General features: G+C 39.5%; 1 long non-coding RNA gene across 8 annotated transcripts in view; it reads right to left on the bottom strand.

Annotated features, from left to right (window-relative positions):
• Positions 1 to 15,534, bottom strand: part of LOC119506949 — a 233,622-nt gene that overhangs the window by 54,842 nt on the left and 163,246 nt on the right. For all 8 annotated transcript variants that reach the window (XR_005211074.1, XR_005211076.1, XR_005211075.1 and 5 more), the window contains 3 exons: positions 15,186 to 15,231; positions 14,467 to 14,499; positions 14,128 to 14,259 (listed from right to left, as the gene is read on the bottom strand). This is a non-coding gene — a long non-coding RNA (uncharacterized LOC119506949). The remainder of the gene's footprint in view (positions 1 to 14,127; positions 14,260 to 14,466; positions 14,500 to 15,185; positions 15,232 to 15,534) is intronic.

A 15,534-nucleotide genomic window follows, 5' to 3' on the forward strand; every position in this document is an offset into this window, starting at 1 on the left:
TATGGAAATTTGTCCAGGATGCCTGGGAAAGGCATCCGCTGTGGGAGGGGACAGTCTAGCAGAGCCTGCTGCCTTGCCCTGGGGCCCTGGGATCAGCCTGTGTGAGTAGTGCTTTTGCTGGTGACCCCAACACCTCGATTGTAGTGGGTTGCCATCTCTTTAGGTGTCTCTCCTTCAGACCAACATACTCCCAATTGACCTCCACTATTCTAACATTTCAGTGCTTCAGACCCATTCACTTGTCTCTCCCTCTCTGTGCTACAAGCTGTTTTTCAGTGACTATGTCTGAAAACCATCTGTGCCAGTTTGAATGCATTATCTCCCCCAAAACGCCATCATCTTTGATACAATCTTGTGTTGGCAGAGGTATTAGTGTTGATTAGATTGTAATTCTTGGCACACTTCCATGGAGATGCGACCCACCCAACTGTAGGTGATAGCTCTGATTAGATAATTTCCATGGAGGTGTGCCTTGATGAGTTTACTGGAGCACTATATAAGCTCAGACAGAAGGAGCGAGCTTGCTACAGCCAAGAGGGACACTTTGAAGAACATACAGGAGCTGAGAAAGTAGCTACTGCTTACAGAGCCATTTTGAAGACGGCCACTGGAAGCTGATGCAGACATTTTGGAGAACGCCATTTTGAAACACAACCTGGGAGCAAGCAGGTGCCAGCCACGTGCCTTCCCAGCTAACAGAGGTTTTCCGGACACCACTGGCCATCCTCCAATGAAGGTACCCGATTGTTGATGACTTACTTTGGACACTTTATGGCCTTAAGACTGTAACTGTACAACCAAATAAACCCACTTTTATAAAAGCCAATCCATTTCTGGTGTTTTGCCTTCTGGCAGCATTAGCAAACCGGAATACCATCCCTCGACCAGAAACATGGTAAACTCTACCAATTAGCTATTACTATGTAAGAAACCACCACAAACCCCCGTGGCTTTAAACCATTTATTTAGCTCTGTGGTCTATGGATAGTCTGGAGATTCTTTGGTCTGGGTAAAGCTCAGCCAACCTCAGCCAGATTAGCCTACAGAGTCAGATGGCAAACTCGCCGGGGATGTGGGTGGCAGAATGGCCTCGGCTGAGTTAACTCAGCTGGGCCCCACATGGCTTCTCAGCCTCCTGGCAGGACTAGAGTTCTGAGACAGGGCTGAACTTTACCAGATCCTTTGAGGCCTTGGCCCAAGACTAGCACATTGCACCTCACCCGTATTCTCTTGGCCAAGGCAAGGCACCCAACCCACCAGATCAAGAGGGAGGGAAACTGGTTTCATTCCTTAATGGAAAAACCTAGAAACTCTCATTGCAATAGATGTGTGCACAAGGAAGGCTGAATAATTGTAGCCATTTTTGCAAGTAATCTACCCTGTAGATACAGATTATCGTAGGCTTCCACCCACAGATTTCCAACCCATACTTTTTTTGCCACAGGTGCCTTTGTCCTTATAAGAAGTACCATTGGGCATTTAACTAAGGTAACCTAGTAAAATGAAGAGTAATAGATGAACTCAGCAGGTTTTGCCATATTTTGAGTCCTTGTTTTTCTATTTTCCCCATAGATATGTATACTTGGTGCCCCACCATGAGTCTTTATACACATACATGTGCACAATCAGCTCATTCCATCCACTGACCCTAGTAGCTACTCTTAACTTACTTGGATGCTCACCAACAGATAGACTGTAGTTACAGCCTAAGTCGCACATTTTCAACTACTTCTGAGAGCATGATCTGCTCTATCAGTTTACCCAGGCTTCACACTGTGGCCTGTGTCAATTATCATATTTCTTTTCCTCATTCCACTGGAGCTCTCACATGGTAATTTTCCTAGGAGGATAGGCTTTGGGTTTTATCTTGGCCAGCTCTGGAAGCTCCCCTCCTCATCAAACCCTCTTCCACCATCCCCACCTACGCTAAAGGACTTGGGTCCTACTCTAGCCTTACTCTTGGCTGATAAACCTCCTTTGATGCCAACTGCCTTTCTGCTCCCATGATTCCCCATCTCCATAACTCTAAACTGTATGTGCCCATCGAAACACCTCCGTGTTGATCAAGGTCAGTGCCTTGCCCATGGCTCTCCATTGTCTTGTTCTTTCTGTGTGGGGCTTGTTTACTAGGATTATGTCTGGTGCATTCTGAAATCCAGTTTCACTCCGCCAGGCAACCCTGGCTCCCCAGTGCCAACCTCTGTAGTTTTGGGCCATATCCAGCTGTTCCCTAAGATATGGCAGCCAGGAACATGGTCCAGGGGGAGGCTGAGGATTGAATCGAAGGGGCTATTCTAAGAGCAGAAGCAACAGGAAGGCAGCACAAGTCCAGACAAATAATCTTGGTCCAGGGTCCAGTAGAGTCAGCCAAGGCTGGAGGTGTAGGAGAGCATTCCCAAAGTACAAGCTAAGGAGGAAAAGATGAAACCACTGTTGCAGAATAGAGAGAGAGAGGATGAAGAGGGCCAGGGTTACTCTTTTCTTTGATCAAGAGTAAAGAGTGTTCTACATAGCATTTGGTGACTAGCTGCAAAATTCAATGAGACAACTTAATTTTAAAAAGAGTTACTGTTTGGGAAACAGTGTATTGTGTCATACCATCAAGTCACTTACCTGCATTGAGGACCCTCAATCCCTCAGCCTAGTGGCTAATGGCAGGTGACAGTGGAGGCCATTAGGATTCAGAGCATAAGTGGAGATGCTGGCTTTAGAAAAGTACAAGGACACTTCCAGCAGGAGAGAAGAGAGAGTACATGGGTTCAGGCACCATGGACTTGATGATAAAAGGGTGAGGTCTTTCTCTCCTTATCACCCTGTGTGGTAATTTAAAGTTGTGTGTATCCCAGAAAAGGTCATGTTCTTTTAATCCATTCCTGCCATTCCTGTGGGTATAGACTTATTGTGGGTGGGACCCTTTGATTACTTTATTTCAATTGAGATGTGACCCACGTCATTCAAAGTGGGTCTTACTCTTCTTACTGGATGGAGTCCTTTAAAAGAGGATAAAGACACACAGAAGCTGAGAGATGAAATTAAGAGAACCACATGCAAAAAAGCCCCAGTGATGCTAAGAGGAAGCAAATGAAGACAAACACTGGAAGCAATGAAACTCTGAAGGGCAGGGCCAGCAGAAGTCACTGTGTGCCTTGCTATCTGACAGAGGAGCCCAAGCTTGCTAGCAGCCAATCTTCAGAGAAGGTACCATCTGTTGGTGCCTTTATTTGGACATTTTTCATGGCCTAAGAACTGTAACCTTATAAGTTAATAAATCCTCATTGTAAAAGCCAACCCATTTCTGGTATATTGCATTTTGTCAGCTTTAGCAAACCAAAACACCTCGATTTCCTCTTTAAGTATGTTGCAAGGGGAGAGAGAGAGAGAGAGAAGTATGTTGGAGAATTGAAAACAACAGTTTGAAAATGTCATCTCAGATAATTTAAAAAAATGAAATTTGCTAGGAAAGGGTAGTAAGAAGCTTTGGATGTGTTGAGTGCCCTACCTTTATGGAGTTCTAAGATAGACATTAGGGAACTCTAGTGTAGGTTTGTAGAGTTAAATTTTAAATCATGTGTTGGAATCTGTGTTTTCAGTACAGACCCTAGGCTTTAGATCGCCGTTAGCTATCCTAAAATGGGAATACCCGAAGGGAAGGACTGATTTTAAAAAAGTATGTACACTGAATAAAATAGTAGTGACTGACTACCCTTCTACTCTAGTGGCAAATTGGAAAGGAAAATATTTATACATGGAGTTATATATAAAACCTCCAGAGCAAGGTGCCAAGAGCTTGAGAAATTGTTTCCTCAGATCTCTTGGGTTGTAATGACTAGCCAGCAGCATTCAGTTCCAAACTGGTCATTAACAAGAAATCTAATTGCTATTAACAGACAGATAAACAACTCAGACTGGCTTCAAAAGGCACATGAAGGGTCATTTTATATTAGCAAGTGAAATTTAGGTGTTTTTCAAGGAAAAAAATAGTAAAACCACTGTCTTTATAAAACTCGATTGCACCTCCTCTTCATATACAATATACAGAAAACAAGAATAGTCACAGGAAATGGTGATGAACTCTGGGACCCTATGCTTTTCGGTTCAGTGCAAGTAAAGTTATTAAATAAGTCACAATTCCCATTTAGTAGGAGTTAAATCCATCCTATCATATAGGGTTTCAAAAACTTACACCACTATTGGAAATTTGCCTTTTGATCAAAGGTGATCAAGAAAGACTTTACCTATGTTTATATTATTTAAAATCCAAATATGTATGCATATATAATATGACGATAATTATTAAAACAAGAAAAAGGCACGTATACAAAAGACGTATGAAGAAAATGTGAGTTTAAAATAACACAAGATTCTGTGTTGAATTCAACACAGTTTCAAGTTTCAAGTTCCTACCTCTTTTAAAAATATCTGTTGGCTACTTTAGCAGAAGTGCCAAAGTTACTCTTCACCTTTGTGATTTTGCACAGTTAGAATTTATCAGAGCTTAGAAACACACACTCATACAAAATGATCAAAAACCTTCCGCAATCTTTTCCTTGCTTGATTGAAGACAAAGCTGAGAATTTCCACTTGCAGAGAGAATCTAATACTAAAAACCATTAAGGACCAAAATAAAACAAAAAAACAGACCTATTATTAAAGGCACTTTCTTTATCCACATACTAACTCCATTTGTTGATAAGCAGTTAGCAGGGTGGACATGCATGGCGGTTCATGAATAATTTCAGACTCCTATGGCATTCTTTTGCAACTGTAAATACACAAAAATGGAGCCTTAGTTTAAAAGGTAAATATTAAATTCTGTCATCAATGTCATGATCAGTTTTGGAAAACCTAATTTTTATCAGGAATTATTTTAAAAGTAGACTTTTTTAAGTATTGAAGAGGATCTGAAAGGAACCATGCAAGTTACATAAGGCCCAAGCCATCTCAGTTTTATTCCTATTAATTTTGTTCTCAGGCCTGTATACCTTTGGCTCAGAGGGAGATGAGTGGACCAGGTGACATTCACCCTAAACCTCAGTTTGGGAAAGTCCACAACACTGCCTCCTCCCCACATTTACCATTTTCCACATTTAATAGTCTCCATGGTTAAGAAAATATATACTAATCATGTTCTTCCTTGTCTTCAGTCTAAGTCCTTGCCACTTTGCAAATTCATTTTCTCTTGTTTTTCTCTTTGGAGATCAGAGAACAGCTGGTTATCATCTTCCAAATACTGTAACAATCCCTCATATACTTGAAGCTAGTAATTAACGCATCCTCTCAGCCTTCTCTTTTCGAGACGCTCAAATTCCTATTTAACACAAATTATCAAAAAAATTGCCACAGCCTTGGACACTAAAGTTGTAATAACAATTGTATTGCATTGTAAATACAGTAGCAACTGTATAAACCCTAATAGTTTCTGTAAAAGATTCCTTCTCCAGAAGCAAGAGAAGAAGCACGTCACCTTGATGGATTTGAGTTCCCACTGGAGGGTCTTATCCTTCATACATCCTAATCTTACCAGTGAACTTGAGCTCGTGGTTAACCTCCCACCCACGAGTGCTTTGCAGTTCTCAGTTAAACTTGTGTGACTCTTACCTCCCAGTTACCTTTCACTCTTTGCCTCCACCTCCTCACATTCTAAAACTAGAAAACGTCTTGGGAAGCAGGTTTTTTAGCAGCCGTGATCAGGGTGCAGCTCCAAAGACTGGTTAGATTACCTGAACCAAATGCACCATTCTCACCAGGGTGAGTTTTCTTCACAGGGTGTTTGTATGGTTATATACTTTTAAAACAAACACAGCTTTCTTTTTAGCTATATTTATATTAAAAAGAGCAATCAGCCACTTGCCGTATGAAAGAAAACAAAATCTAGCTTGCTGGCTGTGTAGACTTAGGCAAGTTATTTAATCTCACATATTCTCCATCCATAAAATGGAATAATCATAACCTGTAGACTTGTGTGAAGGAATGAGTGAGATAGTATAAGCTACCCACCACAGAACCCAGTGCACTCCCCTTCTCAAGCACCAGTGCGATGCTTTCATCCCTTGGTGTACTGTTTTTCAAGAAAATATAATGAATTAATGAATTCATTGTCCTGGGTGACATATTTGCATTTAAAGGGGAGCTTTCTGGAGTTTTGACTTAAAAAAGGACTCTTACAAGAAGCATTTCAAGTACCAAGACAAACTCATAAAAGCAAGGTTCTGAGGCAGGATTACCTCACAAATAAGGTGAACCCCACTCACAGATGTGTGAGCTTGCTTCACATGCCAGGCATGAACATGTTTATTTAGAGACAAATATCCTCAATCCCAGGGATGCTGAATACTTTATAATAAGATTTTCTCTGCAAAACAAAACCATATATGTTACATTGTATCATTTCACATTGGTAAAGAGGATAACCCTAATCTTGGAAAGAGTTGACATGTCAATTTATCCACGATATAGAGCCGGAATATTAATGCACAACTTTTTACTTCATTTTGCTTTGAAGAGAGTAATAGAGTTATTCTATTTGAGCATAGAATATTGCAAGTGTGAAAAAGTTGAAAATCTTATTTTTCTCAAATGGTTACAATTTAACTGTTCACATCCTCCCTCTCTTTCTCTCTGGCTATATGGTCTGAAAATAAAGTTGAACATGTAGAATAAATATTCACACTCCCTGAAGGGTTTAATAAATAAATCTTGGGGAAGGGTTTGATTATCAACTTAACCCGGAGGTAATAGGGTAGACAAGATGACTTTTAGAGTTTCATGATTTATACATACTGGTTTCTAGTGTCCACAGATAATGATTGATGGTCTGTCCAGTAATTAACTTCACTTAATCTAGGAACTATAAAGGAGAGGTGGGAAGAAAATTGCCTCGTGTAGGAAACAGCTATCATTTGTTAGAAAGAGAGAGCAAAATTAATATTCTAAGAAGGCCAGCTAAATGGCTCAATCAGCTACCATAGGAAACACTTCCTTAGGTAGAATAAGCTCCTTAAATGTCAACCAATAAAAGTCATCATTTACCTAGAATATGTATCTTTTCTGTGTTGAGAAGAAAGCTACCTATTTATATATCCAGAATTATGTGTGGATGTGTGTGTGTTTGTGATTGTGCAGTGTTTGTGAGGTGGAGGTGCTTGGAGGGATTCAGAATTATAGTAGCTACATGTATTTAAAGCTACCATTGCTCTTCTCTAAATGGCAGTGCTAATCTGCTATTTGGTGACTCATTTTGTAAGGTGATTCATTCTCACCCACAGACATTTCCATTTTTGGAAAAAAATGCCAGGAATTTTTAAACAAGTTGCATTTTGTTGATGAAATATTCTACCCCAAAAGAGCCATTATAAGCTATCAACCTCACAGTGATCTCCCTGCAAGGAAGTGAGGCCAAGGGGCACAAAAATCCTGATGTGAATAAGTGAGCTAAGAGCATTTCCCCTAAGAATTTCAGTAACAGTTTATCACTTTCACCAGAAACTCTTATTCTGCTAAAAAAAAAAAAAAAAATCACCAACATATAATTTATTTGATGAAGTTTAATGCAATGCTCAATAGGATCCTATCTTTGCAAGGGTTGTGAAATTTTCTTCTTACCTCTGTTAACTCCTGACATTCCCAGAGCTCTGTGGAGGGTGGTATTTCGGTTTGCTAATGCTGCCAGAATGCAAAACACCAGAATTGGATTGGCTTTTATAAAGGGGATTTATTTGGTAACAAAGTAACAGTGTTAAGGCCATAAAGTGTCCAAGGTAAGGCATCAACAATCAGGTACCTTCACTGGAAGATGGCCAATGGTGTCCGGAAAACCTCTGTTAGCTGGGAAGGCATGTGGCTGGCGTCTGCTCCAAAGTTCTGGTTTCAAAATGGCTTTCTCCCAGGATGTTCATCTCTAGGCCACAGCTCCTCCTCAAAATGTCACTCTTAGTTGCCCTTGGGGTGTTTTTCCTCTCTTAGCTTCTCCGGAGCAAAAGTCTGCTTACAATGGCCATCTTCAAACTCTCTCTCATCTGCAGCTCCTCTCTCAGCTCCTGTGCATTCTTCAAAGTGTCCCTCTCAGCTGTAGCAAGCTCGCTCCTTCTGTCTGAGCTTTAATAGAGCTCCAGTAAACTAATGAAGGCCCATGCTGAATGGGCAGGGCTGCACCTCCATGGAAACCATCCAATGAAGGATCTCGCCCAAAGTTGCGTGATCACATCTCCATGGAGACATCCAATCAAAAGTCTCCAACCTGATTGACACCAATGTTTCCTATCCACACAAGACTGCATCAAAGATAATGGCATTTTGGGGGACATAATACATCCAAGCCAGCACAGGCGGTGAGGATGGGAAGCCCATATGATAACTAGCCAACATGGGAAGGACAGGGGAAGTTCTGGATTTCAAAGGGTCATTCTCTCTAGCCAGTGCAGGCAAGTAAGGAACAGAGGCTAATTTGTCAGAATAACTTCTACCCCTTAACATTCCTCTGGGTAACAATTTGGCCATTTATTTCATTTGGGCATCTGCTTCGCTATTATTGACTGAAAGCACTACTATCCCCTCCATCTTCCCTCTGTCATCCAACCCCTCCTCGGTCTGACTTATCCTATTTATTGATTTGTAAGTATTACACATAATTTAGTTGCTCTTTTAAAGGTCATAATAGCAGGGAAATTTGTCTCCAGGACTTCCAAAGTTACTCTCTATGACTTGTTCTTAAAAATTCATTTTTTGATCATCCACAATCAGTAGGCCCCTCTTCCCCAGTCCTTCTGGTACTGCTTTCTTTCAATAAGACTTTCCCTCTTCTGTCCATATATGACTCCTCAGTTTCCACTTTTATCTTTATACTGTCATTTTTTCCTTTCTAAGTAGAGCCATTGGACTATTAGTGGAGCACCTGGTTTATATCTCAATAGAATTGCTCAGAATTACACATATAAATTTCATTCATACTTTCATTCATTCCATAAACTCTTAAAACTTACCAGAAATATGGGGACCAGTAGGAATACCCTGGCAAGCAAGACATAGGCTTACTTACCAAGAATTTGACGAATAATATCTACCCAGGCTCATCCAGGCACCATGCACAGTGCACAGCTACCTGCAACATACAGCCCCATGTAAAAATGCTGCCATATCATATCTGTCAACATTCCTCCCAAAAGAAAAGGAAGGAAATAGGGAGTGGAGGAGAAGAAAATCAGTCAGTGTATGTCAGGATAGAGGAACAAAATGGCAGTACCAGACACAGATCAATGAGGAGAAGTCACGTACTTAATGAGTCAAGTGCCCATTATTTGTTGGAGGAAAATAATTCACAGTAAGCATGGGTAGTGGGCCCGGCTGAAGGGTAAAGACTGTGTAAATCTGTGAGTTCCCTTAAACGGACAGTACATGTTTCCAAAGATTCAAGAGTCAAGGGAATGAGGCAGCAATTCTCTCTGGAAATTGTCTGTATAAAGGCATGGGGAAATATGAATCTTCCTAAACAAGTAAAGGAGAAAGAATAAAGAAGAAAATTGAGTGAAGTAAAGGTGAAAGTGGGTAAGTACAGGAAATTTAAAATGACACCTGTTATCAATAAGGAGAAGATTAAAATTTCAGCACTGTTTGCCAGTATAATTACCACAGACACACACACGTGTATGTGTGCTTGTGTGTATGTATGCAGAAAGGGGGATAAGACATAAAGGTATTTCTGAATAACTCTATATGTAATTTGGGTTAATATTTGAATAAATTTTATGGGATTTATATATTCAGGTTATAACTGAAGTCAGGTTCAGGGCTTGATGGGACTGTGAACAGCTCTGGTCAATATGTGGCAATGGATTACTTTTAATTCCCTTTCATATTCAGATAATCTTGCAAAATATGTGAACACATAAGAAAAGAAGTAAATTAGTACATAATGGACACATCCATCATGACCTTGTTATTATGTTCACAACTAGGTTAAGTATGTTGTACAAGGATCTCATTCCCTGAAGCGTTATGTCCAATTCATCATAGCCCTTTTAAATCCATGATCCTGATTTTTCCTAAGCAATGTTTCTCACAAAGAGCTTTAATTACTGCATGAGTTAAATAAACCAAAATGCTAAACTTGGAAGGGGAATAGTGTCTAGTTACAAAAATAAAGGGATAATTAGGAATAAAATATTCTAGAATACTCAGGACTGTTTACTTCTTGCAGGCAATGGTTTTTCCAAATAAAAGCTTGGGTGAATTACTTGCTGTAAAATAAATACACAATCAAGCAAATAACATTTTATAATTCTGAAACAAGCATATAATATAAACCATTTTGAAGATGCCTAATCCAAGGGAACTGGCAACTGGAAGTAGAGTTGTGAATTAGCAAATGTGATTATCTGGCAGTCAAAGTCTCTGGTTTCGAGTGTCTGAATACGTGCTATAGAATCATCGAAAAGCACACAGGAAATTAAACACATTCACTGTATGAAAAATTAAGCAGGTGGAGGAACGGATACAAGGAATGGGTAAACTTGTCTAGAGGGGAGTAGAAAAGCAGGGAAATTGGAGACAGAAGAGGAGAGGGAAATGAAAAATACTTGACTACTTGGAAAATTTATTTATCTTCTGTGTTCAACATCTTCTATTGATCACCCTCAGTGTTGGCCCATTCCTTGAAGCTGTGATCCTGAATTGATACTTAATTAAAATCCAGTTCTATTTTAATAATACAGTAAACACATCACATTTCAGTATGTAAATAACATCAGTGGATGAAGGATAAAAGAAGAATCAAAACTAGGAAGCTGACAAAGAAGGCAAGAAAGGAATCGTGCAGAGGAAAGCAATAATTAAACTCTTTCCAATTTATTATTATTGTGGTATTTACTAAGCTACTGTTTTAGTACAAAAGTTATTTTCTTTTTATCTTATTTGTCTTGCCATGGAGGAAAATAAGCACAAATAGCATTTTATCCCTCTTATCTATAAAATCAGAGCCAAGTTCTGCCTTCAACAACCCACTCCTAGCTCTCCAAGGGCTGTTCTTTTCTTGATCATTAATATTAACTCCCTTTTAGTTAAAAATTTTTCCCTAATTCTGACCTCTGGTTACCTGAAAATACCAGATAACACAAATCATATGTGAGTTATTTAGGGAGATATTTGGCATCTAACAAAATAGATTCTACTGGTCAACCCAGCCAACTTCTTTGTAAGTTACTTTTATCTTCAAGTGTCCTAACAATTGCTATTCTATAGGTGTGTTTCAGCCACCTAGGAACCATTGCCATGAAAATGTTCATATCTATATATTTGTGTCTGTGCATATATAAATGAGAAAGTATTTACGAGATTGCTTTGCAATTTGTAAAGTCCTTTCCAAATTCAAAATAATTTTATAATTATAATGGTCAGTCCGTGTCATAGATCTTTGTGCCTCATGGAAGAGGAAGACTAGATTACAGTTTCCTAGAGACCTGGAAGAGTCACAAATAGAAGAAAACTTTAGGCTCACCAAGCAGCGAAGATTTTCTAGTAACCACAGCTTTTCTTCCTCTCCCAGAGAGTAGAAGTTCTAAACTCATGAAATAGAATTGCTGAAATTTCAACCTTATTCCATCTTCCCATTGATCCCCTGTGCCTTGATTTCGTTGTAAGAAAATGGGAAGCAAATGGAAATATCAAATAAATAACTTCTTTAGAATCAGGACTGGAGCTGCAGGTCCAGAAAGAAGATGAAATCCAAGTTTCTTGGGCGATCACAGCCTAATCTACCTATACCCACTTCCTCCCACGTTTCTTGAGAAACCTCCATGGGTTTGCAGACAGAGGAAGGAAGCAGACAGCCCTTCCCTCTAAAGCCTCTCATCCCTCCCAGAAACAAAAATTGCCAGTGTATTTCTGTGCCTCATAGGTCTGTTAGAAAATACACAAATCTTAGAGACCTAAGGTTGCTGCCCCAGGTGATTCTCCAGGTGAGGGGAAATAACTTTATCATTTGCATACACCTCAGAGTTGTGTGTAGAGTTATATAAAGTGGAGAAGCTCATTGTACTTCATTTTTCTGTTCTTGAACTAGCCAAAAACTCAGAAAGAATATCGAAGCTGCCAAAAGGGGGGCTTTTCCTTTCTCCAAGACTAGCAGAATGAAAGTAAAGCCAAGCCTACAACTCCTCAGCAGTTAGGCACACTAATTATTTGAATGGAAAGAAATGTGCCACTGCCAGAAACATAAAACAGACAGAATAAATCCAAAGATTTGCGAAAAGGATGTGATTTGGCTAAATTATCACTCTTGCCTTTCTCCACTTTAATTCAAGCAGAGCACATCTGGTGTTTTATATAAAGTCAAGAGGAAAACCTCGCTGAGCTGATGCTAAGCAGCTCTAGGCTGGGAACTAGGCCATGCACTCATGGAGATGGAGAAATCACAAAGCAGACAGGCCTGCCAGTCTCCAGCTTTCAGAGCCTAGGATTTGTACCTGGAGTAGCTCCACCGCAGCTACAGAAGAAGTAACAGATAAGATACAGACAACCGGAAGTAAAATCGTATGGCTCCCACCCTATTAAAATGCTTGACCCCATGGCTCTGCTGTGATCTCCAGCTCATTTCTAAACAGTAAATTAGAATGGTATTTCCTGCATTCTTTTAGATGATCACTTGCTTTTGAATTCAAAGGGATTTGCTTGTAAAGAAAAAAAAAATTTCATTTTGTCAGTGATAAAACTTGCGAGGTTATAATTGCGAAGTTAGAGCTGAAATATTCCATAGGTTGCATTTGTCCATAGGTCAAAATAAAATACACACACTTAGAAGCTCGGCTCGCTGCACACACCACACCCATTGGCTTAAAATGAACTCTGACAGAGTGCGATGTCAGCCTGATCTCACCTCAATGACTGCGGCGAGTAACACCACTGAGAAACCTACTCACTTCTTCTGAGCCTCATTCAAACAGTGAGAATAATATCCCACTTGGAGGGTTAATGTGAAGACTGTGATAATATGAGTCTAGCAAAGTGCTGGCACATAAGATATGCTAGGAAAGTAATAGGGCCTTTTACTTTCTTTTAGCACCATGGGTCTCCACTAATGCTGAGAGCTGTCAAGTTAACAGGATAGCTAAGGAAAAAGATTATGTTCCCAAAAACATTAAAAGAAGAAAATCTGTGTGCATAATTTGAAAACCTAGATTGATGCATGGCCATTCCCTCAGGAACAAAAAGGAAAATTGCTCCCCTTAGGAAATCCTATGGCTACTAATCATAATCAGAATATATCCTGCCAACTTCTGATCTTTCTCTGTCCAAGTAGTAGTCCCAGTTATAGATGAATATTTTCAAGTGATTTGTCACAAGTTCCTTAATTCCAATCTGAGATGATAAGAGAGGCACCGTAAATTTTTGAGTACTCCTGGGGTATTTCCCAGTTTAGCCTGACTTCTAGTCGAGATCCTTAACTCTCATTATTTTGTTCAATTCTCAGGGATCAGTCAGAGCTTTAGTTCTTATTGCCTGTATTCCCTTCAGAGGAGTTCTGAGATATGTTTGATTACTCTCTGTTGTACCAATTTAAAAAAACAAAAAAATCACAGAAATTTTACTTTCCTTGAGACCTCAGTGTTATATACACATCTGTTCAACCAGGGACAGTGAATACTCTTATAGAAACAGGAAGTCATCTGCTCCTGTTTCCTGCTGCCCCTACTACTGTTTCCTGCTACTATGTCTAGATAGTATGTGGGGCTGATGCCAAAAAATGGACAGAGGATATGGTGGTCAGAGGCCCTGGTTGAGAGAGGGGGAAACAGGGATCAAACCAAGGGCATGGGCAGGAGAGTTGAAGAGGAAGTTTTGTGAAATTTGCTGTCTGTCTTGCATATGCTAGAGCTGGGAATGTGGCAGCCATTGCAATGCGGGGTAAAGAGGTTGAGGTAAGTTCAAAGGGAGTAACATAAACAGAAGTAAACTGCATAATGCATTGGCTAGTTGATTCATGCAGCTAAGTCCATGAATCAAGGATACATATGGGGGCATTTCTTCAAGAGAAGCCAACTACCAGCTAAACTGGACAAACTGCATAAACCAAAATACCGACAGGCATGGCTCATTAACCAATGATACAGCCCTGTAAGCTGCATCTTTATTACCTACCTCTGTTTTCCACCTGAAGATGTCTTTAGGAGTTTTCAATCCTTGGAGTCTGAAAATTATTTTTTCTTTGAAAAAATAATGACACCACCAAAATGCATTCACTCTTGCCACTTGTCCTTCATCTTTTCCTGTCTGTGATGACAACAAAGCAGCCAGAAATCGCAGTCAGTGTGACAGTGACCCTAACTGAATTAAATCAACATTATAAAACATGTCAAACACACCCTGTGGCTACAGTTTTGTGCATCTCTCTTTAGAGCTCCATTAGCTTGGACCTGAACTCCAGCCCTTTGCAAACGTCACTCCTGCATTGGTCATAGAGATAGTAAAATTCCTTACCTTTGGTTCATTAATCTGATAGCAGTCATTCAACTGGTTTGAATTCACAACCCAGGGCCATCGGTATCAGGACATTTTCAAAAGAGAAGAAGAGAACAAGAGATAGAGATGAGATGGAGTTAGAGCTAGAATTTGGAGACAGATGCTATTATAGATAAATAGAGTATTACTCTCATATTATCTCACACATCTGCCACAGCAAATATTCCATGAATACCCCATTCATATTCCGTTAATGAACTATTTTGTTACTCCCTTAGAGAAAAATATTACTAAAATTATTTTTAATTGCCTTGTATCTATACAATGTATATTGTAGATTCTATTCTAGACTTGATATTTGTTTGAGATACCTTTGGCTCAAAGAATTGCTGAAAGGTTATCACCAATCCCCCAAATCAAGTTTAAACTCTCAATACTTTAAAGAGTAGAGATTTTCATTCTCTTCATGGATATAAAAACTACAGAGTACCATACATGGCTTTGCTCAACTGTTAATTGCACAGAATAGAAACGGGGAAAACATCTGAACAGGCTATGAAGAAAAGACGAGGGCAAAATGTCAGAGGGGAAATAGGAAATTAACCACTTTGGAGAGATACATGTGATAGAAAATTTAGAAATGAGACTAAAATATATTAGCAGACAAATCACTTTTCCTGTGATTTTTAACATTTTCTTGTTCTGAGAGGTCAACGATGCCATAAAATCCATCTTACTGTATTTAAACATCTTCAAGTGCACAGAAGTTTGGAAGTTGGTCATCTAAAAATGAAACAAAAGTTAAGCATAACTCTACCGAACATTGAAGAGAAATTTCAGTTCAATTTAGAAGAGTACCTAATTTTTCCTGCTGATTTTTCCATTTACATCTGTGCGGTTAATTTGTGTCTCATATTTTACTCCCTTTACTCACTAGTTTTGCAAAGAAATAAAAATAAATTCAATCTCACCTTTGAGAGTGATAATTATGTTTCCATCGCTTGCATGAAAGATCTTAGTAACTCCCTCATGCCTGAGGCTTTTTTGAGTTATGGTCTTTCACCTTCCTGACAGAAACATAATAAT

Source organism: Choloepus didactylus, chromosome 12 (assembly GCF_015220235.1).
Source record: "Choloepus didactylus isolate mChoDid1 chromosome 12, mChoDid1.pri, whole genome shotgun sequence".
NCBI classification, from domain to species: domain Eukaryota; kingdom Metazoa; phylum Chordata; class Mammalia; order Pilosa; family Megalonychidae; genus Choloepus; species Choloepus didactylus.